This window comes from Phyllostomus hastatus, unplaced genomic scaffold (assembly GCF_019186645.2).
Source record: "Phyllostomus hastatus isolate PE091 unplaced genomic scaffold, TTU_PhHast_1.1 phas_scaffold_78, whole genome shotgun sequence".
Classification (NCBI taxonomy): Eukaryota; Metazoa; Chordata; class Mammalia; order Chiroptera; family Phyllostomidae; genus Phyllostomus; species Phyllostomus hastatus.
In genome coordinates, this window is record NW_025334041.1 from 3,866,404 (window position 1) to 3,891,834 (window position 25,431).

Genomic DNA, 25,431 nt, shown 5'->3' on the forward strand with positions numbered 1-25,431 from the left:
GTTTATTAAAATTTAAAAATGAAGACCTCCAAAGAGCTTCTGTTCACATGGTTTAGTTTTTCCAATACTTAGCATATTAGAAAATAAAACTGGGAAAATTAAAAATATATATTTATTAATTCATTTAAAATAAGAATAAATTCATTATTTGTTAATCTAAGTATTTTCGTGAAAAATAACTGTACTCCCAAATATAGTTTCCTAATATATTTCCAAATATATTTCTTACCTTTCTGTAAGTCTCCTTAACATCTGGCTTAATAGAAACAGCGGGGCCCCCGTATCTGCTCTTGCCTTCACTCCGTTGCGATGTGCGGCTTTGGCGGAGGTACAGGAAGAAAATCTGCCCTCACATGGGGGTGCACTGGGAAAGGGGAGACCTTGCGGAACCTCCGAAAGGTTCTCCCCCCTCGGAGGTCTTTGGACCAGACCGCGAGCGCTGCTGCTTTAAACGACCGTCGCAAACGCTCTGTTACACTGTCGTCATGTGCGTGCACGTGATGAAAGGGGGTGCAGTTTCTGCACAGGCGTTACTTCCATGCCGTCTGCATTTGATTGGAGCTTCATGTATTATGGAAGGCTTTCTCCTGAACTTTCGGATGTGCAATTAAATTTATGACAAAATTATAATCCTAACCTGAAAGCATTTAAATAAAATTATGGGGTGCACTAGAAAGTGAGTTTCAAGGGGATACAAATTGTGAACAAGTGTTTCTTCTCATTCAGGGAATTCAGTAGAAAAGAAATCCAAATGTATTATTATTTGCTAAACTGGTTGTAATGATACCAGAGAATTCTAACTCTTGGAAAATATCTGTCCCAGAAATCTTTTCAAATCATCTAGATTTCCATCTTTTTTTCCCCCCACTCTTTCCAGCCTCCCCCCGCCCCCTTCCTCCTTCCTCCTGTTCATTCATTGAATAAATACCTGTCAGGCTGTTCATCAGTCAGGGCCAGCAGCAGCTTATGACCGGAGACAGAAACGCCCCACAGTTCAAGTGCAGTGGAACTGGGAGCCCGGTTCTGCTGGCGGGGGAGGGGCTGCCCACCACGGGAGGCGCCCTGTCGAGAGAGGACAGTGTCTGCCCTGCTGAGGGGCTGGAGAAGGCAGAGGCCCCTCACAGCTGCTGGCTGCAGGGCTGCGTCGTCTCTGCCACGGTTTGCACGCCTGCACAGTGGGAGGCTGGTCCTTGCTCTTGGCATTCTCGACTCTGGGGGTGGACACTAGGATCTATGTAGTAGAAATATCCGATTTCTTCTGTCTGGATGATTTTTCAAGTAAAAATGTCCGAGGCGGCCGCAGCCGGCCAGGCCTCCACCTCACCGAGTTAACTCGGACCCGTCTGCTTGGCACGGGCGTGTGCCCAGGGCTGGCTGTCGGCGTGTGCAGGAAGCGACCTTGACTTTCCAGGTCAGCTCTGAGGCTCCTTGCGAGGCCTGCACTGAAGAATGCCACTGGAGCGGAGTTGGGGGGCCAGTCTGAACCCACAGAACAAGGCTGGAACCACTGCGTTCGAAGCTGCCAGACGTGGTCGCCGGGTGATGGGATCAGCGCCCGGACTTCTGTCCTCACCCATCTGGATCTGCGTCCTTTCCGCGGAGCTTCCCCGCTTCTGCCAGGCCCCGGTTCCGGCCGGTCACTTCCAGTGGCCGCAGAAGACGTGACTTGCTTGCAGTGTGAACATCGTAGAACTTTCAGCTGTCCCTCAATTTGCTTAATGTAGCGAATCGGCTCAGTGAGCTTTCAGGGCAACTCTGTGTGTGTGTGTGTGTGTGTGTGTGTGTGTGTGTGTGCTGGAATCTGTGGTCATTGCCACTTGGCCGCCTGGCGTACGCGCGTCTTGGTTTCCAACTCTTGACGGAGCTTGGGTGTCAGAGCAACCGAAGGGCATCGTTAGGGAGGAACCCGCGCGGGTTTTGTGCTGTGTGTGTTTCCCGGGGGTGGGTCGGGATCGCCCCCTTTTCTCGTGCCCTGCTGCCCGTGGAAGGTTGTTCTGTAGAGTTTATAATGCGAAGAGAATTTCATTAGTGCTTGAGAGTTGCCTAAGTAACTGGCGGAGTAAATAAGTTATCTTTAACTTCGGGTGGCGTCCCGGTCTTTGAGGGACGGCGGGCAGAGGGTGGCTGGTGATGCGTCTGAAGCCCTGGTGCAGGTGAGGGAAGGTCAAGTGTAGTCCCGGACAGGAAGCCGCATCTGAAACATACCGGGGTCTCCAGTCACATTGTTCATTCCAGCGAGGGAGGCGCCCCCAGGGTGAGGCACAAACAAGCCAAGTGGCTTTGCACTTGAACGTGCAAGGTGAGTGGGTGACGGCCCAGTGGAGAGGGGCTGCTGGTGTGTCCCGAGGACCAGAGTAGCCTGAAGGGTCCCGGGGCTGGTGGGGGTTGGGGAGCGTGGTGGTGGGTGGGGTGATGAAGAGCCACACAGCAGTTACTGCAGCGCTGGCTAGCACCCACTCTCACCTCCAGTTCCCCAGTTCATGGGGAGAGGGGTGCGTTCCAGGTGGTCAGAGGGTACCAGAGAGGAATGCACTTTTCTGTACATTCTTCACAATGACTCTCGCGGCCCAAGGCTGAGAGAGTGATTTTTAACGCTTTGCTCGCCTCGTAAAAATCAGCCTGACGGAGTTAATTACATAAATTTGTCTAATGAAAGTATGTAGGCATCATGGCTGGAGCTGGTGAATGTTCCCAGTAATATAAATTAAAAGACCGAGTGCACCATTCCGATAAAACAAGTGAGTTTCGCTGACACTGTTGTGAGTTGCGAGAGCACAGACCGGCGTCTGAGGGAACGCACTCAGGGTGTTTAATGTGGCAATCAAACATGGTTAGGGGGCTGTGTAAATTAGCGCGTCCGTAACTGCATCACGGTCATCTTCGTCTGATCCGGCTGACTTGATTTCATCGGCATTTGAGGGTACTTAATCCTACTTTATAGTTGCTTACCAGGAAAGCATGCCTCATGCTGTGTGGTGAGGTTTTGTAAATGAATTTAAAGAAAATTGTTATTGTTGGGAGAAAAAATCCCTTGTTTAAGCACCATCTCTAAAGCTGCTGCCTCAAGGGATTGTCGCTGCATGGTATTTAAAAGAAGATTTTAAATGGGTTTTACAGCTTGCCAGTTTTTCAGCAGAAACACACAGATGTGCGTATTTAGCCAAAAAAAATATTTTTTTTTGAAACACCACGTCGGGCCAGTCTCTGTGCACATCCCTTTGAGGGGCCAGTGATTCATCACAGGGCGGAAATGAGTCTGCGGTTTAGGAAGCCGGGGACCGGCCAGTGACAGCCTTCTGCTTTGCACACACGGACTGTAAGCATCTTCCAGAGCACAGGGGCACACACAGGCCCGCGGGCCGAATCCGGCCCTGCACCTTGCTTCATCCGGCCCGGCACCTGGTTTCTACCTGGAGGCAGCGCTGAGCTCCTTGCCCCTGGTTAAGGAGTAGTTACGTTTACACAGTCCTGACGTTACAGTCAGCCCTTTGAAGGCAACCTCAAGGCCGATGTGGTCCCCGGTGAACATGGGTTTGACACCCCTGTTAAATAAAATATTTGTAAACATGCCAGCTCCTTCTCTCCCTTTTTTTTGAAGCCAGGGTTTTAGACCTCAGCCGGTTCAGAAAGTGAACTAATTTAATCATAGCTGGTATGTTTGTATGAGAACTCTCCTGCAGAATTTTAATTTCGTATTGCAAAGCAAGCACTCTGGACTGGGCATCAAGTAAGGCACGGCGAAGTCTCACAGTTCTCCCCGCGTGAACTCCACACGGTTCTTGTTAAGGCTACTCCTGCTCGGTCCGTGCACTTTCACTGCTGTCTCTCGGAAGATTTCTTTCCCCAGCAAGAGCTGCCATCAGTTGTCTCTGTGTGCGGGGAAGTCACTGTGTGCTTTTTGATCCTGGCCACACTTCTGAAGGTTCTTCTTCATTCTCATTCCCTTTCAGTTGGTTGTGCCCGTCTCTTACGTGGGCCGAGCAAAGCCCTGCACGTCTCACTGTTCTCTCTCTCTGGACACAACCTCCGTCCGCTTCCTCTCGCCTTTCTTGGGAAGCTTCCTGCTCTTGACCAGTAAATGGAATATTTGCTTTAGGCTCCTCATGTGCAGTTAGAAGTAGGGTTCTGTCCTCGATTCTCTGTTGGCTTTCTTGGGGGGGGTTCTTTCTTTCTTTTTTGTTATTGGATGTTTATCTTAAAGTGAACGTTATTAGATTTTAAGTACTTTCAGACTTCGATACTAAGTATTGATCAAGATAGCAGTGGGTATGCTTTGCATTTCTCTGTAAATAGGGTGACTATATTACATAAATAGCCTGTGTTTAATTCTGCCTGTCTTGCATTCCTGTGATAAATCCCATTTGGTCACGAGGAGATATTTTTTCACTATGCAGTTGGGCTTGTCAAGATTTTATTTGGAATTTTTGCATTCATATTTATAAATGAGAATTTATAGTTTTATCTGATATACTTATTTGTATTAGGGATAGTGTAGCCTCATCTCTCCGTTAATCATAACTATAAAGCTCTGTGTTCTATCCTTAACTTTACACCCTCCCAGAGAGTACCTGTGATCACCTCTCCAGGTGCATGTCCGCTGAACCACCTTGCTGCCTGCGGTCCTGCCGCAGGGCCGTGTGTCCAGCTGCGTTTGATACGTCAGAGTTTGCAGAAGAACAAGGGGGAGGGATATGAATAAAAATGTGTGGATAAAACCATGTTTTCTTTTCAAAACTAATGAACATGTAACTGACTATATTTGTGTACGTGGAATTTACTATTATACACATGTGAAAAGATTTATTTTTTTTTAACTTTTTAAAATGTTTGAAATACAGTTGGTGTGCAACATCGTACTCATTTCCGGTGTAGCACCCAGTGACCATTCTTGTAGCTTCATCGAGTCTTACGTGTTTGTGCCCGTAGTTCCAACACCCAGCTGAGTGCCTGCACGCCCACCTTTTACTCTTCAGTTACATGTCTGTTGTTTTAATGAGAAACAGAATGATATAAAATGCTACTAAAAATGAGGCAGAAAAAGGAACTATTCTGTCAAGTACCATGTTGAAGTAGGTGGACCTTACTTCTTTGAGAAATTTCAGCCTAATCAGATTCGTTTATGTTCACACATCACCTGAAATAGAACATAATGAGGTACAGTGTAGCAGGGGTCGTGAGACACACAGGAAACAGTCTGCAGTGAAGTTCACTGGACACCTGGTACAACGTGAATGATGTCATGATGGACGACGTGTCTGCATTTGCTCGTTTCAAAACCGTGGCTTGAACTTGAACATAATAATGAAATAATGAGATAATGATAATGAACTGCAGTGGGTGCCTCTCTTTTGGCAGTCTCATGTTACCGTAGCTGTTCATGGAGCATTTTTCATCTGTAACACGCATTTGAAATTTATATAGGTCAAAAAGAATAGTTTTTTTTTTTTTTTGCATCAGCGTGGAAGCAGAATGGTGACAGACGACCTCGGTGATGGATGGCTCCCGTTGCTGGTTATCTTTGTGCACTGGCAGTTATCCGCACTGAGTGCAAGAAAGACAGATGCTGTCCTCATCATTTTGATTCACGGTCGGTGCAGAATACCACCCCCTCCCAGAATACAATACAAAAATAGTGAATTGACCAGAAGTGGTATTAAGTAAGCTTCTTGGTTGTACATCAAAATCAATACCTGACTCTTGTTAGAAATTTTAGGGTTATGATCTCCTCATCAATTTGTGTTGTACTTGCATCTCTTACAATGTAACATTGCCCATCTAGCCGAATGACATTAAACGTAATGATGGAAAATGCACAGTCAACTTTCCCCCTAACTCTTCACCCCCAGCAATTAGTGTGTGCCGTTCGGTTTGATGTAGATGGAAACTCTGAGGACACTCACCAGGGTAGCGTGGACTCAAATACAATTCCGAATGGATCAGAGTGGGAGAGGCGAACATCCTCATGGTGGCTGGGAAGAGAGATGTACATGTTTTGGGTTATTTTGGGGAAAATGTTAAATTCTGCATTTTCTGTAAAATAACTCTGTCAAAAGGAAATGAAAGTGTTCCATGGTGAGGTGAAGTTCAAATCCCCTGCTAATCAGCCACCTCAGGTAGAATCCACTGTTGTAAGTATGGTCACATGTAGAGAATAACTGTAGAAGATTCAGCTAATTAGTGAACATCCAAAGCTTTTTACTTCTGGAAGGAGTATTGTCCTATCTTACGGCACCGAACACCTACTGAGTACCGCTCTCGGCTGGGGGCACGTGAAGGTGACCCCTGCCCTCCAGGAATGAATCCTAATAATTTATAATAATATAAGGCATTAATAATTGCACAGCAGTGGTGAGCCCGTCCAGCACTATCGCTATATATGCAAAGGTAATGATGTGGAACCTATTTTATTATTTTACTAGTTGGCGTCAGTGTTGCTCTTTGAAGAGATAACACAGTGAGTTTACGTGGAGAAGGGGAAGCCATGGTTTTGGAGGGGGGCGGGGGCGGAGACTTTGGCCTTGGAGGAGAAGGGGCGTTCCTGTTGACGTGGACAGGGAGGGGCTGGCTGAGGCCGGACAGGAGAAGATGCAGAGTGACCCTGCCCGGGAAAGACCCTTCATGTCCCTGGCCCCCTGCCTGCTGCCATCACCCTAGGTGGCCTTTCTGGCTCTTCTCTCTGCGTCAGTTGGGGGCCCCCTCTGCTCTCCTCACTCGCACCCCACAGGCCACCCTTCCCCTCCTACGTACACCCTTAGACGAAGCCTGTGGTGGAGGATTATCTGCTCACGTCGCAGCCTCCGCGTGGACCAGGCTCGGAGGGCTGTCCAGAAGCCAGGGCACACCCCCTGCATTCAGTGCGGTGTGGAGGGAGAGCTGGTTTCTAACACTGGACATTTGAGGACAAGGACACCTGTGGCAAATGAACCGTCTGCATTGGTTGAACTCTTGTTTAGCCTCGTTAACCCATCTGCTATTTCTTGGGCATCGGTCTCCCTTGCCTGTACGATTCCTGGAGGGCGGGAAGACTGTTTTCTGCAGTTCGGTTACCCGTCCTGGACCCAACACGGCAGCTGCCCAACATCGGTGCTTGTTCAGATTCGTCAACTAACCCATCCTCTTTCCTCTCTGTAATTCGTCTTGCTCGCTTATTTCCAACATTTTAGAGAAAAATAGAACTGAGACAATTTCGTGTTCCGATTTTGGTAATTCGGGCTCCGGGAGGCTCCTCAGTTTTGACCACGTGGTTGTACATCAGAAATCACTCTCTTCCTCGTGGCCGGCCCTGCAATAGCGGGAACCCTGCGTCTGGAGATGAACCAGCCTCTGGTGCGTTCAGCACCAAGCCCGAGCTCATAAAGCATTAACGAGTACACACAGAACTCTGTCTACTTGGAGGGAAATAGATACTTGAAAGGATTGTTGATGAAGGAAAGATTTCTTTGCTAGTTTAAAGTTATTCTAGGAAGGGCCTAAGGAGTTCTGTGGTGAGTACCCATGAGCAGGACACAGGAAAAACAGATTCCCTGCTTTCAGAGGCCAGAACTCCTGGACAGCAGAGTCGGCTGGAGGACAGAGCAGGTGGAGGGCAGAGGTTCCGTTTCGACAGGTGGAACATCGCGGGCCCGGGACCCAGTGTTGAATGAGACCCTGATGGTTTCTAAAGACTGTCTCGCAAGTCTCCTTCCACTCAGGATGCTCATCCTGCCATCCAGGCACCTGGGACTGCACCTGTAGACACACTCACCTTACCTGTGGGACAGACTCACATGAACCGTTTGCTATCAGAAAATGTTTTTTGCATATTTACCTTTTTACTTATTAAAAATGGTGTTGCTTGGTTCCTGACACTAGAATGCAGAGTTGCAAGGGGTGAGGTGTGGTTAGTGGTTTGAAATCGGCTTGTTTTTCTCAGGGAACAGTGAGGGATCCCTGGAGAGCCACTGGGAGTTCACCCCGGACCGGACATGGTCCAGTGGAAAGAGAAAGCAGAGTTCACCCCAGTGACTTGTGTAGCAGAATTTTTTTAGCCAAGTGTTGTACAGGAGAGGAAATGGCCACAGAGTTGGGCCCCGGAAGCTAATAGTTAGCTCCTGCTTTTCCTTTGTTGTTCTTGCTCCCATTTTCTTTTTTTTTTATAAGGAAATTAATTTTTTTATTATTTTAAAGATTTTTTAAAGATTTTATTTATTTATTTTTAGAGAGGGAAGGGAGGGAGAAAGAGAGAGAGAGAGAAACATCAATGTGAGGTTGCTGGGAGCCGTGGCCTGCAACCTAGGCATGTGCCCTGACTGGGAATCGAACCTGCGATGCTTTGGTTCGCAGCCCGAGCTCAATCCACTGAGCTACGCCAGCCAGGGATCCATTTTCTTCAAATAATGCCATGAATCTTCACTGTCGTCAAGTCCATCTCCCTAGCCCCCAGCCCCACCCCCACTCCTCCTGGAGTTTATTCAGGTTATCAGGAAATGAGAGCCTTGGAGAGAAGCTCCCTCCGTTTCCTGCCATAAACGCAGCACCATGACCACACCCATCCTCCTCCCCACCCTTTTCCTGCTTCTCTAGGCAAACGGCGGCGCCCTGGTCCTGTTCCAGCCTGTGCTGTGCTGACTGGTTCTCTTCCACTGCTCCGGAACCGGTTGCACCCGGCCCCCTTTTTAACTGTCGACACCTGCAGTCTCTCCCTGGCTCCCACTTTTCTCTCTCACACTCGAAATGCTTGTGTTGTCCACCAAAAACAGGCCACTTCCCTGCCTGGGATCTTGCATCCTTCTCATTCATAGCCAGGTTCCTTCCCGATGGACCGCAGCCAGATGTCTAGTTCCACGCCCCTCGATTGTCACTCCCTGGTGACCCCGGACTCCTCAGGCTCACCACCTTATGCCCCCCACCCCCTGTGGGCTGGCCCTGCTGCCTGCGTTCCCTCTCTGAGTCCATCCTGCCATCTGTGTGCAGAGCCGGGTCACCGGGACCAGCTCCTGTCCCTCTTCTCACGCCTCCTCCTTCCGCAGCGTCACCGCTGACGGAGCGTGTGCTGGGTGACAGGGACTCCTCTGCGCTCTCTCCACCTGTCACCTCGCTGCATTGGGTCCCCAGGTGCCTGTTTCACAAGTGCAGACGCCGAGCCCAGCTTCAGCCACACGAGGCGAAGGGTGGGCTGTGATTCAAACCCGGCCTCAGCCCGCAGCCCACGCTGAGTGCCCCGCGCACCGCAGCGTGAGTCCAGATTGTCGCCACTGCCGTCCACCCTGCCCCTGACACCTGCCTCTCTGGAACCCGTAAACGTGCTTGGTGCCTCCCCCACGGCACTCACCTAGCGCAGCCTCTTGCCCAGGGCTCGCTCTCATGGACCGCGGTGAGAGCCTTCTTGCTGCTTGCGGCCTCTGGGCGGCTTCCTTTTCATCCAGCCATGTCTGCTCTCAGAATCAGCTTCCCAAATTCCTCTAGTCCGGGTATGAGTTCATCACCTAAAACCCCCATGGCCTCCTAATGCCATGTTCGGTCTTCTTCCTATAGCGTTCGGAAAGGCCTGTCTTCAACCTCGTCTCGCTTGGCCTTTTGTTTCTCAGTTCCTTGAAGACAGATGCAGGTGGCCCGGGCACCCGGGTCAGTGTATGCATTAAATCACAGCGTCAGGGTGAAGCAGGGGTGCAGAGGCCCCTCTCCCCCTCCCACCGCCTGCTCCGGTCAGGTCCCCGCTGCGGGAGTCTAGGACAGGGGTTCAGTTCAGACTTTGCCTCTGACAAGTGCTTCTATTTCTGCAGTCCTCAGTGTCTTCATTATAGGATGCTGGCCGTAATGGCTTCCTTATTAGAATTTAGTGAAACACGACGAGCAAAGCACTTAGGACGTATGTTGATTCTTATTGTTAGGATTACTGCAGTACAGCATTTGCAACATGTTTAGGAAGGAATAGCTAGGTAATTGGAGTGACTCAACACTATGTCCTACAACAAATGTTACAGCTGAATAAGCTACAGTGGTTTAATTTGAAGACGAGGCAACTGATGCAAAGGGAAATGTAAAGCTGCCCCCAAATATTTGCGGGGATGTGGGACATGAAGTTGATTTATTCTGTTGGTTTCAGGCAGTATAACCCAATAGGCATAAATTGAAGAGTTAAAGTAGATTTTTACTTGCTATGAACAATTCTGTGACGGAACTGAGGCAGGTGTTTCAGTGGTGACCGGGGCTGTCAAATGGGACATTTGTGCTCTGAACAGGGAGTCAGACCTGTTCCCCACTAGCCAGAACCTCCACCACTTAATCTCCACGGTGCCATCTGCCTCTGATGTTCTATGAGTCAACTCAATTTTTGCACAGCATGTTATTTTCCAGAATATTCCACCTGGGCCATTTACAGATCATGGTTTTTGTGGTAACCAACTCCTGTGATGAGTTGCCGTCCTCCAGTAATCAAATACCACACACGATTTCTTCTTCCGTCTTTGCCTGCCGCCCTTTCTATTCCCCAGAGTGTTCACTCGGGCCTTTGGGAATCATTGTCCTATAAAGCCTGGGAGACAGTCAAGTGTTGTCTGCAGCGTGGGGCACTTCCTGCAAACAGCTGCTCATTGCAGAGTGGTGGTTAACAAATTCTGCCTTCAGAGGCCACCATGAGAAGGCCCCGAGGGCACTGGGCTGTCACAAAGCACCGCTGCATCAGTTTGCTGTGAGAGCACAGCTCGTGGATACTTTTCCCTGACCCCAGCGTAGACACACTGCACATTTGGCAACGTCAGACCCACCTGGGAGTTGTAAGGGATTGTCTGACACTTCAAATCTGAGAGCATTCCGTGTGACCCCCTGTGACATTCCCAGTGTTCATGCTTAATGTTTCGGTGCAGGGAAAACTCTAGGAGAAATCAGGTGTGAGAAGGGAAATACCAGGGTTGATCGTTGCTGCTGCTCCTGGCCCCATCTGTTTCTCCCCAGCTTACGGCCCTGGGTTTCTGGGACTCACGTGTGGTTTTGCTTCCTTTTCTTTGAAATCTTATGCTGTGGTTTCTTTCCGACGCCACTACCCTCCTGTGGCACTTTGTCTCCAGAACATCCTGGACTTCCTCTCGCTTGTCGAGACTCTCAAGTACATTAGCTTCTGTTTCTCCTTGATCCTGTTCATCCTCCCTAAAGTGACAACTGCCTACTTTATTGGCTCAACTATATCAAACCGTGTCTCAGTGGTAATGACTTTTTTTGCCCTATGTATACCCCCCAAATACTCTGGGATTGGAATTTGGAAAAAAAAATTCAGATTTTTGTCCGTTTGATGTGAAAGGTTTTCTTTTTCTTCTTTCCATTTACCTAGAGTTCATGGTTCTGTTTAACGTTACAATGAATTATGTCTACATATTCTGTGTACTGAAATGTCAGTGGTCAACATTGGTTTGCTATCTCTCTGGCAATTTTAATGGCTCTCTAATGCCAACTTAGCACTTTGGGGAGTATGGCAATCTCACCATGTGTTTTAAAACATAAGCGTCCTTGTTTAACAGGGATTTTAAATGCTGTTCTAACCTCAATTTTCTTAAGTATGGTGTTTGGAAAGTATTTGGATGTATTGGAGACTAATTACTCAGTTTTTACTGAATTCCTTTATTATGCAAGTGTAGGCCCAGAGTGTTACAGACACAAGCCCCCTCCCCTGCTGTCTTTTTTTTTTTTCTTTTCCCCCCGCTGTGGTTCATCTTTGCTATCATATTAGGAATTTTGGCTCCTAAGGCCAGAGTTTGGCAAAAAGGAAAGGAATTATTTATTCAAACGTTATACAGGTTTAGAGTAATGGCAGAATGTGACCACTGAATCCCAAAGTCCCTTTAAAACACACACACACACACACACACCACCCTGCTTCCCCTTGCCACAGCAGGCCAGCCAGGGGTACTGTATCTCGGGAAAGGAGATAGAAGTCCATAGCTCAGCTAGCCTCCCGGTTCCTCCCAGTCATGCATGCTCAGCAGGCAGGCCTCCTGCAGTCCCCAGCACCATCAGCCGTGTGCCCACGATCTCCAGTTCTTAATCCAAAGCCACATCCTCATGGCAAGCCAGGGAATCCTTCTGCATCCTTTCAAACCGCTAAGAGAGAGCCCTACCTTGCTGCTACATCTTGCTTTCCCGCTTCCTAAGCCACACAGTCAAGCGAGCTCCCTCTCCGCTCCCAAAACAGCATGGTTAGACCCCACGGGGCTGCTGCACCTGGGTTTAAATCCCCTGCGGGTCTTCCTCTGTAACCCCATTCCCAGCTCCTCCCACAGTCAGCTACACCTGCTGGTACTCCTGTATTCTCTGCCTTTCTTGGCTGCCATGGTTGGTCCAGGCAGGCGCAGCCCCGTGGCATTGAGCAAACCATCTCCAAGCTCTCAGGCAGGCGCTGTAACCAGGGGAGCTGCCTCCCACTTACATCACGGGTCAAAGCCATGCATACCGTCCTGGCCCCCTGCGGGCTAGGAGACCAGTCTGCTGTTGTTGATACTGATACCCAAAACAACTCTGCTGCTTTTCCCAGCCCCCCACCTAGGCTTGTGGGGGTCCCTGGGACCTCTCAGCCTACAACGCACTACAAGATGACAAAGCGGACTTGAAGTCTGTGCATGAGGTGGGGCATGAATGTGTCGCTCACTAGCTCTCATACCTTGGTTTCCTGTTTGCCTGTGTGGGTTGTGGTGTAGTTTACCCCAGTTCGCTCTGGGTTCTTTTGGTCACTCTCTCTGTGACTTTGGGTCAGCCCTTCACTTCACTGGGTCTTTGTTCCCTTCTCTGTCAAATGAGTGTGCGGAACCCAGCCGGTCCCTTCTAGACCTAGTTTCTGGGTGTACTCTACGTTACAACATTAACGGAGGGGGTTAGATGTATATTAATGAAACATTGCTTAGGTGGGCATCTCTGCTTTTCTCTCTTCTCCCCTGCAATTAGAAAGAACTATTTCAGGGAGAGAATAAGTATCTCCCCACCTTCCAGAACTTCATGCTGGTGCTAAATGAACCAGGGAACAGAGCTCCTGCTGAATCATGGGTTGAACCTGGTGTTCCGAGCATTATAATTGCTGATGAACCGTGTCCCTCCGGAGCCTTCTGTAAAATGATCCATTCTGACATCCAGTGACCTTAAGCCAATATTTCTATTATGTAATTCAGTTGCCTCTGTTTCCTGGAGGTAATAACATTAGTTTGTACTGAGGTAGATAATGATTTTGTTAGCAATTTCCTTTGTGGTAAGTGTTTTCACAGTAATTTAGTTTGAAGAAAGGATCGTTTGTACAAATAAAATCCAGAGGAACTCACCTGCAGTGCAGCACGGTCGAGAAGGAAAAGGCATGATCATTGACTCCTGGAACAGTGTTTTGGAGACCCAGGGTGGACACCGCCATGACTCAGTTTGCTCCGGGGAAAGCTTGCTGTCCGCTGCCCGTCTTCCCCCCCGCCCCCCCGCCCCCACGCGCAGCCCACTGTGGGAAAGGGGCGAGAGTGTGCAATCAGACCCATTGCCCATCCTCTCACGAGCGGGCGAGATTCCTGGGTTTCGTCGTCCACGAACAAGAGGGATCACACTTCACGGGAGCACATCGAGAGCTCCTGGAGCAGAGCACGCGCTCTCCTGCGGGCCTGCCGCGTGCCCGGCCAGCGCCGGCAGCGTTCCCGCTCCCGCACGGGCGCCCCCAGGCGCGGGGGGCTGCCACGTTAGCTCTCCGAGGCAACTGAGGTGGCGGTCGGTCGCCTTTTCCTGGTACGTGTACGCATTACAGTCCGGTCGTGGCGGTCACGGCCGATGCATTAACTCTTTTTTTTTTACCAAAATAGTTGATTACTCAGAGTGCTGCGTCCCCGTTTCCTGCCTGATGACAGTTCACTGTAGTTAGAATGACAGAGATGGGGGCGGACAGTTGAAGTTTAGTCTTACGTTTCATTGCTTTTATTATTTTTTAACTAGCTTTTTTTATTGTTCAAGCACAGTTGTCTCCGTTTCCCCCCCGACCACTCCTGCCCACCCCCGCCACCCCATAGACCTTCCACCCTCGATAGGGTTTTCAGGAACATCCGTCAAGGACACATGGACAGAACCGAGGTGGGGCGGCCTTACATTTGCATCTAAAATGTTTACATTCCTGGTGAAACGAGAATGTGCCACGACGACAGAAGTAGCACCTGGTTCCTCCCTCCCGCAGTTTGTGTTCACTCTTCCACCAGGCCCAGCGCCCCCACACAGCTCCCGCGGACGCTGCTGCGCCAGACCGCTGTCACTGCGTCCGCGGGCCGTGGGCCCTGCCGCCGTGCTCCTGGTGGCCGGGACCCGCTCTGCAGCGGAGCTGAGAGCCGGCCCCTCACGACGGCTTTCCCTGTCCCCTGCTCTCCGCTCTGTCCTCCGGCTCCCTCCACTCTCCGTCCCAGCTGCCTGCGTGCAGCCCAGCGGCCCTGCTCCGTTGTCATACAGCTCCCTGTGTGCTCTGCCTCCCCCACGGCACAGGGTGCAGAGGCCGTGTCTTTGTTTCTTTGTGTCCCCGGGGAGCCTCGGAGAGGCCCCCTCGGCAGACTGTTACTGAGTGTGTGGATGCCCTTGCTGCTTCCGCTCCTGCCCATGTGGTTAAACAAGAAGGAAAATCCTCCCCTGTATGCGTGGTGCTTGGTTTTGCCATTTCTCCGATCACCTTGGGTAACCAGGACCCTCCGGGTTTGACAAAGTGGAGGTCAGACTGGATTCTTTCTGCTGAACAGTTGATTTAAATTCTCATCTATCTGTTTATCCGTCCATCCACACATCTCCCCATGCAAACAACGTATCGAAGGGCTTCATTTCGTCAGTGCCAGGGCGTGTGGTAGAAACCATGGGAAACAGAAAAATAAATCAGTCAATAAGGGATGACTACACTAATTACATTATTGGCTATTCCTAAATAATTGTTTCCTATCTTCAAATAATTTCAGAAGCCTGGTCAATCAATGCTGATGTCACTAAGGTAAATGAACTATTTAATATAATGTATTAGATTTTACAATTCCTTGCTTTAAAAAAAGAATGCCACCACCACATTTTTCAGTTAATTGACAAATGCTGATCCTTTTGGCATTAGTTACAATTTTAGTGTTCCTGTAAAAATCTTACTGAACCAAGAGAATACTGCAGGGTTTCTGAAGGCTGAATATTAAAGATGAAATGATGACAGTGTAGGCTTGCTTCTAAATAACGACTACAATTCCTTTCCAAAGATTTTATTTATTTATTTTTAGAGAGGGGAAGGAGGGAGAAAGAGAGAGAGAGAGAAACATCAATGTGCAGTTGCTGGGGGCTGTGGCCTACAACCCAGGCATGTGCCCTGACTGGGAATCGAACCTGCGACACTACGACTACAATTTAAAGATGGAGTTTAAACAAGATGGGAGTGCCCAAGGCGAGATACAGGTGATGCCGAGACTGGTTGGTTTCCGGCGCCGCTGTCCGGTATTTGGCTCAGCTCACCAAAGCCAGTCTCCTCGGGACCACCAGGCCATATTGGCGATAAACGACAGAAAACACGGAGAAAGGCACTTCTGAGAACGACAGTGTTCCGTCAGTCATGCAGATGAGAGTTTGCTTTCTCTAGACTCAGTTTGACGTAGATTTTCCACGCCGCCAGCCCAGGAGAGAACCGCTCTGTGACCCTGCGAGGTGTCGGCGAGGACGAGCCCCACGGGGGTCACTTCCCCGGGGTGTGCAGCGCTGCACCACGTGCTGGTGCGCCCGGGGGCCCGCAGAACGTCCGGTGTCAGCCCCGCCTCCGCGTAAACCCTTAGCTTAACGAAAGGCTTCCATGAGGGTTTTAAAGCGAGCGTGGTTGATTTGCATGGAGGTGCGTGAAGAAGTGGTTGTCGTTGACCTACAGCAGGGCCTCGAGGAAGAAAGCAGAGGCCTCGAAGGGAAGCGTGGGGCTGAGCAGATCCAGTTAGACACCGCCGACCTGGACATCGTCGTCGTCGCTGCCGTGAAGCACCTCTGGAGAGGGGAAACGCTGGAGAGAGCTCGCCCCCGGTCGGAGTTCTTGGGCTGGAAGATATCATCAGAGAATCAGTCCCCAAATCAGAGGGAGGTTAACAAAATAGAAAAGTATAAAAATATCGTTGCGACTGAAAGCTAGGTTGGGAAGGGCTGTCGTAACCGAAAGCGCCTAAAACATTTTGAACACATGCTCTCTCAGGACCTCCTGGTCACTTTTAAAATAGCTTCTTAAGATGCAAGTATACAAGTGTGCACGAAAACATCCTTAACTAAGAAAACTCGGACATCGGCAGGTATGTATGGATTTGAACAACAGAAGTGCCGCTTTAGCCTCTTTAGCCCATCCCAGCTGCTCTCACCTCGTGGGCGAACATCCTCCGTTCCGCGTGCACCTTCCTTCCCCAGCATTTACACAAGAAGTGTGCGCCCAAGTAGAAATGCGTCGTTTGTGTTTCTAAGAGAAATCAAATGGTTCCTATCATGACGCACCCTAAAACGTCACAGGGGAGGCGTGTCTGTCCGTGACCGTCCGTGAGCAGATGGATGGGCCGAGGCGGTGAGCACGTTGGCGGCCTGCCCACGGCTCGCGTGGTCGGGCACTGGCAAGGCCGCCCCTCGGTCCGGTGGTGCCGCGTTCCCTTCCGATGAGTGTCGTCGTGTGAGCATCCAGCCCCCCCACACTCTCACTGACACTGGATGCCGTGAGGCTACTCAGTCCCGTAATGTCACGGGAAGGACATTTCGACATTTTTTGTACTTAATTTATTAGTGATACTGGACACCTCCTGTTGTTATGGTTTTTTTTTTTTTTTCAATTTCTTCCCTTGACTAAACGCTGATAACGTCTGCCTACATGTATGTCGTTCTGGATAATGACACATACTGGCCTCCCACCTGTGGCGCGTGCTGTAGGAGTCTTCTCCCTGTCCGCTGGCCCTCGAGCTTTGTTGTGTTCCCCGTCTGTTGACAGTTGACCTTTCCGTGCGGTCCGGCGGAGTTCCGAGAACTCCCGGATTTGCCCTAACACAGGCTCCTGGCAGTCTTCCTAGTGCTCGTGTTTGCTCTCACATACAGACGCGCATCCCCCCATCAACTGTGGGTTTAAAGCCGTTAAAGGGAGATGGTGCGGGAGGTGGTGCACAGCTCTGGGCTGTGTGCTTCTGTCCCTCCGGCTCCTTGGGCCCGTGCCGACGCCGAGGCTCCTGGAGAGCCTTGGTTAGGGAGCAGGGGTCTCTGCTGAGCTCACGGGGTGGGCCCTCGACCCGTCCCTGCCTCCGGGCCGGAGGCCCCGGGAAGCTGCTGGCCTCGGTGAACCGTACCACAGCCGTGTGACCCAGGGAAGAACTGGCGCGTCTCTGGGCCTCTGCTGTTACCTGGTCGGTCTCACCTGGAACTGACCCAGCTTGCTCTTTCTGTTTCTTCTGTGTACGGAGACCCGATAGAAAAGTGGAGGGAGATGGAATAAATAAATAAAGCGAAGGGCAGAAAACAGATGCATTTAACCGTCTGGTGCGTCCAGCACACTGGGGCAGTCCGTGCCAGGTTGCTCGGGGAGTCCAGGCCCCAGGATCTCCTGCGCTGTGAGGACCAGGCAGAAAGCACAGCGCGGACTTCCACTGCCACACCTGGGCACTCCGGCTGCATGCTTGTGCGCACGTGAGAGGCACCTGCTACGGGACCACTTCTGTTATTCCGCACGCCTGTATGAGCCGGGGTTTTGGTTCCTGTATTATTGCTCTTTCAATTTCACTGATAGGAATGCTTAAGGGTATGAATTTTCCTTTGTTCAGTGCTTTGAAAATATGTGATATGTAGCAGACATGTAGCTTAATGCAACATATCTGATATGTTGCATTATTATTTTTAAAAGATATGTTTTAGTTTTAGTTTGTATTTACCCTTTCACCCAGGAGTTATTTGAAAAAGATTTTTGAAATGTCCAGGTAAAAAAACCTTAGCCAAAATTGCTTACATAATTTCCAGTTTTATTTCATTGTGATCGGTGCTGCTTTTAACATTTCTAATTATTAGAATTTAGTGTTATTTTCCCTGCGACCTAGCATTGGGTCAGCTCTGTGAGGCTCCGCATGCATTTGAGAGGAAGGGGTAGAGTTTAAAACACAGTAAAAACATCTCTATTATTGTATGTTTTGGGTTTATGTTTAGGGTTTTAGTTTTTAATTTCTGTTTCGTCTACCAAATGATGGTCTTTGGATATTTAATTCGGCTGTGAGTGTTATGTTCTCATTTTCTTCTGTTTTGCCAATTTTGTGGAGAGGGAATGGACTTTTCATCAGCTAAACTGTTTAGGTTCTCATTTTCCAGTTTCTTCTTATAGCCATTACTTGGTTTGTGTGGTGGGGATTTCGGTGACTTGGGACGGTCATGATGTTCCTGGTTCACCATGACCCTCTTCTCTCCCGGGCGCAAAGTCTTGTATTGCTTCTTTACTGGAGACAGCGTGCCTTTTGATCAGTCTTGTGTCTGATTTTTACATCTTCTTTCGTCGCACGGGACTCTGCAGGTCCCACCTTGCCGCTGCGCCTCTCTGCCTGCAGTTTCTTCTGTCTCAACTCCCTTCTCCCTCCAAGGGGAGCCTCTTCAAGCCCCTGCCCTGTTCTCGGTGCTCTGATCTGGTTGTTGACAGTTCAGTATCAGCTCACCCAGGGCCGACTTTCTCTTTCCAGCGGAGGCTGTAAATCACGCTTCCGCCTGCCGTTCGCTCCCCTCCTCTTCGTCTTGGTGTCATTTCTCCTGAACGGCTCTCGGTCTCCGTGAAGCTTCGTGCAGGAGGACGGGGCAGCTCTTGCCGGGACTTAATACTTATCTTTACCCTTACAAGTGATTTGAAGTTGAGATGTTTCCGTCCTATAGGCTGAGGTCATGAGCTTGAGTAGTTTTGTTGGTTCTCTCTGTTACTTTTCTTTTTCCCGGGATGTGTTGGGACTTTCATATTCCCGCCACGGCCACTGCTTTGGCTACACAATATCTTCCCTGTCCATGGAGAGTGCCCAGCACCCTGTAGCAACTGAAGTGTTCCCTGATGTTGCTTATGGTGCAATCCCAATCATGAAGCTATGTGAGAGCTTTCCAAACGATGAGAAGATATCTTGAATTATTACATTTATATACCATGGGCCTTATCAGACACATAGTCTGAGCAGATTAGAAAAAAAAAGTGGATTCTGAGGTCTCACTAAGGTCTTACTAATGTGAAAATCAGTGGCTTTTTGTCTCTCTGTTATTAATGTGTAAAGTCCCATTAATGTGTTTCCTGAGGCTAAATGATAAAAGAATGATCTCCTCTTTCAGTGTGACTGCTGTCTCTTTGCTAAGATCGTCTGATGCAGCTTTGTGGGGTTTATATGAAGACCAAGGGCACGCGGCGGTTTCACGTGGAACAGTTACATGGGGATTCGCTGAAGCAGTTCCTCTGCTGTGTAAGGACAAGCACTCACCCACGTTTCCCAAGCCGTGCATCCCTCTCGCCCGTCGGCGCTGTGAACGTCCTGCCCATCGGCACGTCCGTGTGTTCTGCTACCGTGTCCACGCCTCTAACCCGTACGACTGAATCTAGGCCTGGCTGCATTTGCGCTTGTGAAATCTAATGTCGTCTTTTGTTTTTCTAATGGCCACTTTTTTTTTCTGTATTCTTCAAACTTTGTAATGCTTTTAGAGCCTGTGGCTTCTGAAATTATTTCTGTGCCAATTAGGAGCAAGAAGGGACTCTTTCTTTCTTCCTGGGGGACATGGACTAATCCCAGAAAAGCATTTCTAATGAACATTCCGTGGGCTCCTGTTCTTGCCGCCGTGGATTTCACGGTGACATGCCGTAATTGCAGGCATAGTGTTTAAGTGATTTTTCCTGAACGACACCAATTTTTGAAGCATTTTAATACTCCTTTGTAATCTGCAGCTGAGTTGAAAAGAGCCCCAGTTGTACTGACAATTTTCAAAATGACTTCTAAGAGCTTCGCTTCTAAGAGAACAGTTCGAGGGGAGCGCCCCAATGACACCCCTTTAGGAAGCCGTGCGTGTCCGCGGAGCGAGGCCGGATCTTTGTGCTTCCTCCGGCTCCGCTAAGGCCGAGGGGTCACCAGGGGCTGACTGCACTTACCTGCTCACTCTCCAGGGTAACCATAGGAAGACAGAGAAATAGGGGCAGTTCCTGGCCACACAATGCTTTGTCCTCATGCCTATGTCCACACATTATGTAGCTGCTGTGTTCACCTGCCCCCACGGGTGGTCATGTGTTGGTTAAAACCCCACTTCCGCGCTGAAATCGGGGTCTTCTCTGTACACACCTATGGGGACATCATTTCCCATACCCTGTGGCCCATGCTTTTCTGCTTCCATGGCTGACCTCCAGCAGTTTGTGGCTCTCTCCTCCTATCTCCGCACTTATCCGGGTGAAACAGGGGATTTGAGGATAGACTGTAAATGATCAAGATGCCGGAAGATGGCTTTCTGTCTTCTGACTCCCCTGTGCAAACACTTAACAATTGTTTTTCTCTCATTTAGAAACTGCGTGGGCGGGTTAATATTCCCGTATTGGTTGAGCTTTTGTTTGCTGTGTGTTGCATGTTCGTTGTGTGGCAGAGGGCGGAAGGCGCGGTTTAGTCTTCCCGAGGTGGCGAGACAGGTGGGCACGGGGAGCGTCGAGGACGCCACCTCGAGGGAATGGCGGTCACGGGCATGTGCAGCGAGGAGAGAGCAGCGGAGAGCACGCTCGCAGAGCCACGGACAGTGTTTCACAGCAGCAACACGGAAGCTACATTACGATTCATATCTGAGCTGAGGCGCAACTCAGATAAAGCAGGTGAAATGAGTCATGCTATTTAGGTGTTTGCTTTTACGTAAGTTTGAAGAATTAGCATCTTCGGTCACACTTTTCTCTATCCTAGCTACGTTCTCTGATCTGAGTGTAGGGGCTGTCTACATTATTCAAAACAAGATATCCAAAGTGTTAAAATCTATGGGTCCGAAAGTATACATTATTTTGTATCTCAATGTGCAGATGCCCAGTTGCCCTGCGAACAGCTGTAAGAGGCTGTTACTTACACAACAGCTGTTGAAATTAAAGTGCTGGGGGTGGCATCTCTGATTCGAGCTGAGTAATGACACTCTGGGTTTGCACGTGACTTTGGGCTATTGAAGAAGCAAAGGTTTGCAGGCAGATCTCTGAAAGCACGTGCAGGGATTTCCTTATGCCTGAAACTCCACAGCCTAAGATTTTTGCGAGCTGCTTCTGTGTTTCTGTAAAAGTCCTATGTTACACATTCATAGAGATTTTCTGAACACTTACATTGTTTCTTTTTGCTTTCTGAAATTTATTTAAATTGACTCTGGTAGCTTAATGAAATAATATGCTGTTCCGTGTTCCTCCTGAAAGTAGGTTTCAGTCTTCGTTGGTTCATACACATATAACGCCTACCATGACTCATACTTTCAAATCTGAGATAGTATACTGAAATTATAAATTATATAAAGTAAAAATGCATTTAAAAACTGCAAGTGATTAAGATTGGTACACGAACAGCTTAAAGCTACAATCGTTATTTTTATTGTTTTTCAAACAGCAGTGAGATTGACAGAGAGAGATCTCTTCCAGTGGAGAAAACTCTCAAGCACAAAATAAATTAGTACAATAGAAAGAAAATGATGTCCCTGTCCATCACAGTCTGTATGAGTTTTTGTAATCGCACCTGGGGCCACCCGAGAGTTTGAAGCAGGGATGAATCTCCTACGGTTGTGCTTACTCACCAAGGAGAAGCTGCACTTGTTAACAGACTCCCAAAGGGTGTTGGACCGGGAGCAGGTTGTTTTCAACCATGTCTGTGACAAGTACCAGGGTGTCCTTTTAAACAGGACAGGAAATGCACCTCAGAAAGGCAATGCTTAGACTCTGATGTTAGCATACCCCATAAAACTTGCTATTAGGTAATTTAAAAGGGCTAAAGAATTCCAAACAGTTCAGATATGAAGAAGCACCTTTCTAAACTTTTCTAAGTCAGTTCACTTAACAAGGCAATCATCTGTAGTTGTGTCTAATTTAGTATTGTTTAGACTACTGAGTTTAGGGTTAATTTTAACTAATTTAAATATTTATGCTAGTCCTCTCCCCACATGCACAAGATGATAGTAACCCTCATTTTCAACATTCCAAGAATACTGTTACTGTATGTAATTAATTTCAGTTTAAAGAAAAGCAAGTTGGGATCAGACATTTGAGAACAGACATAGTATACTGAAGAGGTTCGTTCTCACAGAGAAGAAAACATGCTAGCGTGTCACACAGTAATTCCGTGATGTCATCCAATATCCAGTGCACAGGGGTCTCCAAAACACCTTCTGAGGGGTTTTCTCTTTCGGTGCCACCACCCAAGTTCCCAAGGTCGTCATGTCTCACATGTGTTTTCCCAAAGTCTATATCGCCTTGATACACCAGGAGGGACCCACGACCACAACGGCTCTTTCCTACGTGGATTCAGATACGCAGCAGACCAGCCGTGTTCCCTGACCTTCAACGGTCACGTGCGGAGCCTGGCGCAAAGGAGGGGCGGCTCCGGGAGGAAAGGCTGCCGTCCGCAGTGGTGTTATTCCTCTGTCTTCGGTGAACCTGCAGTTTCTTCCTTCCTCATAGCCGGCGCTGTCCAGTGGGGGAGGGGGGGCACATCCTGCCGAGGGTACAAAGTTTGTAGATACAATGTAGCACTGTGAAGTGGAAGCCGTTACAGAGAGTTTAATAACAACTAGGAGGTAACTACATCTGGAGGGTCGATGGACTCCCGGAAAGAGATGTAGAAACTACTCGAACATTAAACGTTTTACTTGGGCAAGGGTGAAAGAGGAATTCGTATGTGCCGATGAAGGCTTTTCTTAGTTGCTCCAAGGTTACCCTCTTTCTGCTGTTATCGCTAAACTCGGCAAAGCGTCGTGGGCGGCCTCACTCTGTGCGTGGCCACAGGAGGTCCCAGGGCCGCGACAGACCGCCGTGGGGCTGGTGGCCAGCTCGGCGAGGCGCCGATCCTGCCCCCGGACTCTCAGTTCTTCTGCACCCAAGTGTGTTACATTGAAACCTTGTTGCTCGGCGATTTCACGGAACAGTGACAAACAATCCATATTTGGAGTGCCCAGGAGGCTGCTTCTTTTATTTTTAGATTTTATTTATTTATTTTCAGAGAGGAAAGGGGGGAGAAAGAGAGAGAGAGAGACATCAATGTGCGGTTGCTGGGGGCCGTGGCCTGCAACCCAGGCATGTGCCCTGACTGGGAATCGAACCTGCGATGCTTTGGTTCACAGCCTGCACTCAATCCACTGAGCTACGCCAGCCAGGGCTTAGGAGGCTTCTTTTCAGTGGGGTGGTCTTCTCCCCGGGGAGACTTCCTCATGGCTTTGCCGAGTACGTACACCCCAGAGAATGCCCTACCACCTCTGCGGAAGAAACGGGGCTCCCTGGAGAGACGTTGCCGACTCGGTGAGGCCTTTCCCAGCACCGCTTCCCTCGGCGTGTTGGAGGCCCCCCCGCAGTGTCCCCTCACCGGCCGTCACCTGCCCATCGTGGGAGACTCTCCTCTCCCGGGCGCGGGTCCTCACTCCCGGGAAAGGGCGCAGTCGGGAAGTCTCCGGCCACCAAGAAGAGCCAGTTCCTGCCGGGGACGAATGGGATCGAGCTGGTTCTTCAGCCGCTTGGCAGGGCCAGGCGTCGGGGCAGGAAGCTGCAAAGCAGGTCCCTGCACTGGCTTCCAAGTGTCAGTGGCCGCCTCCTCGGCCCTTATGGCTCCGCCAGCTTCTCGCGGGCCCCTTCACCTGTGCAGGTTCCGTTGCCCGCGCCGCTCTGAAGGGGGAGGTGGGCACACGTATTTGCACACCCAGTCTTCCCCTTCCTGAACCTTCCAGGAGGGCCTTGGTCCTCGTGCCTCGATCACGTGACACCTCGATCACGTGACACCTCGATCACGTGACACCCCCATCCGCGCTTTCCCGGCTGAGCCTGCAGTCACCTTCTGCACACTGAGGTCCCCTGTCCTTGTGCTACAGTGGCAGTGGGGCCAGCGCCGTGACTCTGAGACACGACTCTGAGATGCGGCGAGGAGGGAGGCTGCGGTGGGTGGAAGAGGGTGCAGATCGCCCCTCACTCCCTGGGTGGCCGGTCCTGGAGGTGTCCTCCAGCGTCTTCCCTCTCCGACCCCCTCCCTGCATCCCATACATACTTTTTAATAAAGCCCAGGGCTTCCTGTGTTGGTGCCTGTGACTAAGAGAGCTGACTCCTCCCGGGGAGTATGTTTTGTTGCTAAAAAGTCGGAGTGTTTCCCACCACATCATAGCAGCATGCAGTGCCGAAGCCCCTGCTTTGCCCCCGCTGTTCATCCAAGTGGAGTCGGCCGCAGAGGAGGGCGCGGGGACCGGCTGCTCCCTCTCCTCCCCAGCAGGCCCCTCTCCTCCCCTGGCACCCCGCCCTGGACACCTGCCCTCCCCGCATTCAGGAGGTGGGGGTCCCCTCGGGGACTGCGTGCGGGTGAGTGAGAGACACAGCTGGGGACAGCCTTCTCGGAACTTCACTCCCGTAGCGGGATGCGTGTTCACAGTTTGGGAATTAGAACTTTGGTGTCTCAGATGAAGAAATATTTTAATTCTAGCCCTGGCTGGCGGAGCTCAGTGGATTGAGTGCAGGCTGTGAACCAAAGTGTCGCAGGTTCGATTCCCAGTCAGACCACATGCCTGGGTTGCAGGCCACGGCCCCCAGCAACCACGCATTGATGTTTCTCTCTCTCTCTCTTTCTCCCTCCCTTCCCTCTCTAAAAATAAATAAATAAAAATCTTAAAAAAAGAAATATTTTAATTCTGATCTTTGGTCTTCATTAACATTTTTTCTATGGTTTCGAGAAAAATTTTTTTGAAGATTTAAATTTGTCAGTCATTAAGCATTCTTAGTGGCTTTGCACTGTCACCTTATGTATGGACTATTTATATTCTAAACTGAAGTGTGATGGTGGACACATTGCTTTAAAAATGCCTAACACATAAAAAAAAACACTACGCAGTATACTTTTCTGCACATGTTTACAAACCTGTAAGTGATAGGGAGTGAGGAGAGAAGACATTCACTCTGGTTCGGTTTGGGTGATTCTGGGAAACGGAGCTTCAGCAGCAGCACTGTGCATAGTTTAAGCACAGCACGTCTTACCAAATGTGAGAGTAAAGCAGTATTAAATTACCCATCGCACTGCCGCGTGCTGTTCCGGTGTAGGCAAAACTGTAGTTTAACATTTCCACAGATTATTGCTGTAGTAAAGTGTCACAAGGTTCAAGTTCTCTTACCAAAGAAATGCCAAGGAATCAAGGGTGCAGTGACCCCTTGACCTACCTACCCCGTTAACCACGCTGAGCAACTGTGTCAGTGTGGGCAGGGTTCAGGGACTGGGAGCGGTCCTCTCCTCCTGGTGGCATGTGTCTGTTTGCAGGGTA

General features: G+C 49.6%; 1 protein-coding gene across 3 annotated transcripts in view; it reads left to right on the forward strand.

Moving 5' to 3' along the window:
• IMMP2L (inner mitochondrial membrane peptidase subunit 2) overlaps positions 1-25,431 on the forward strand; it is a 594,300-nt gene that overhangs the window by 122,852 nt on the left and 446,017 nt on the right. The gene's annotated exons all lie outside the window — the stretch shown is intronic.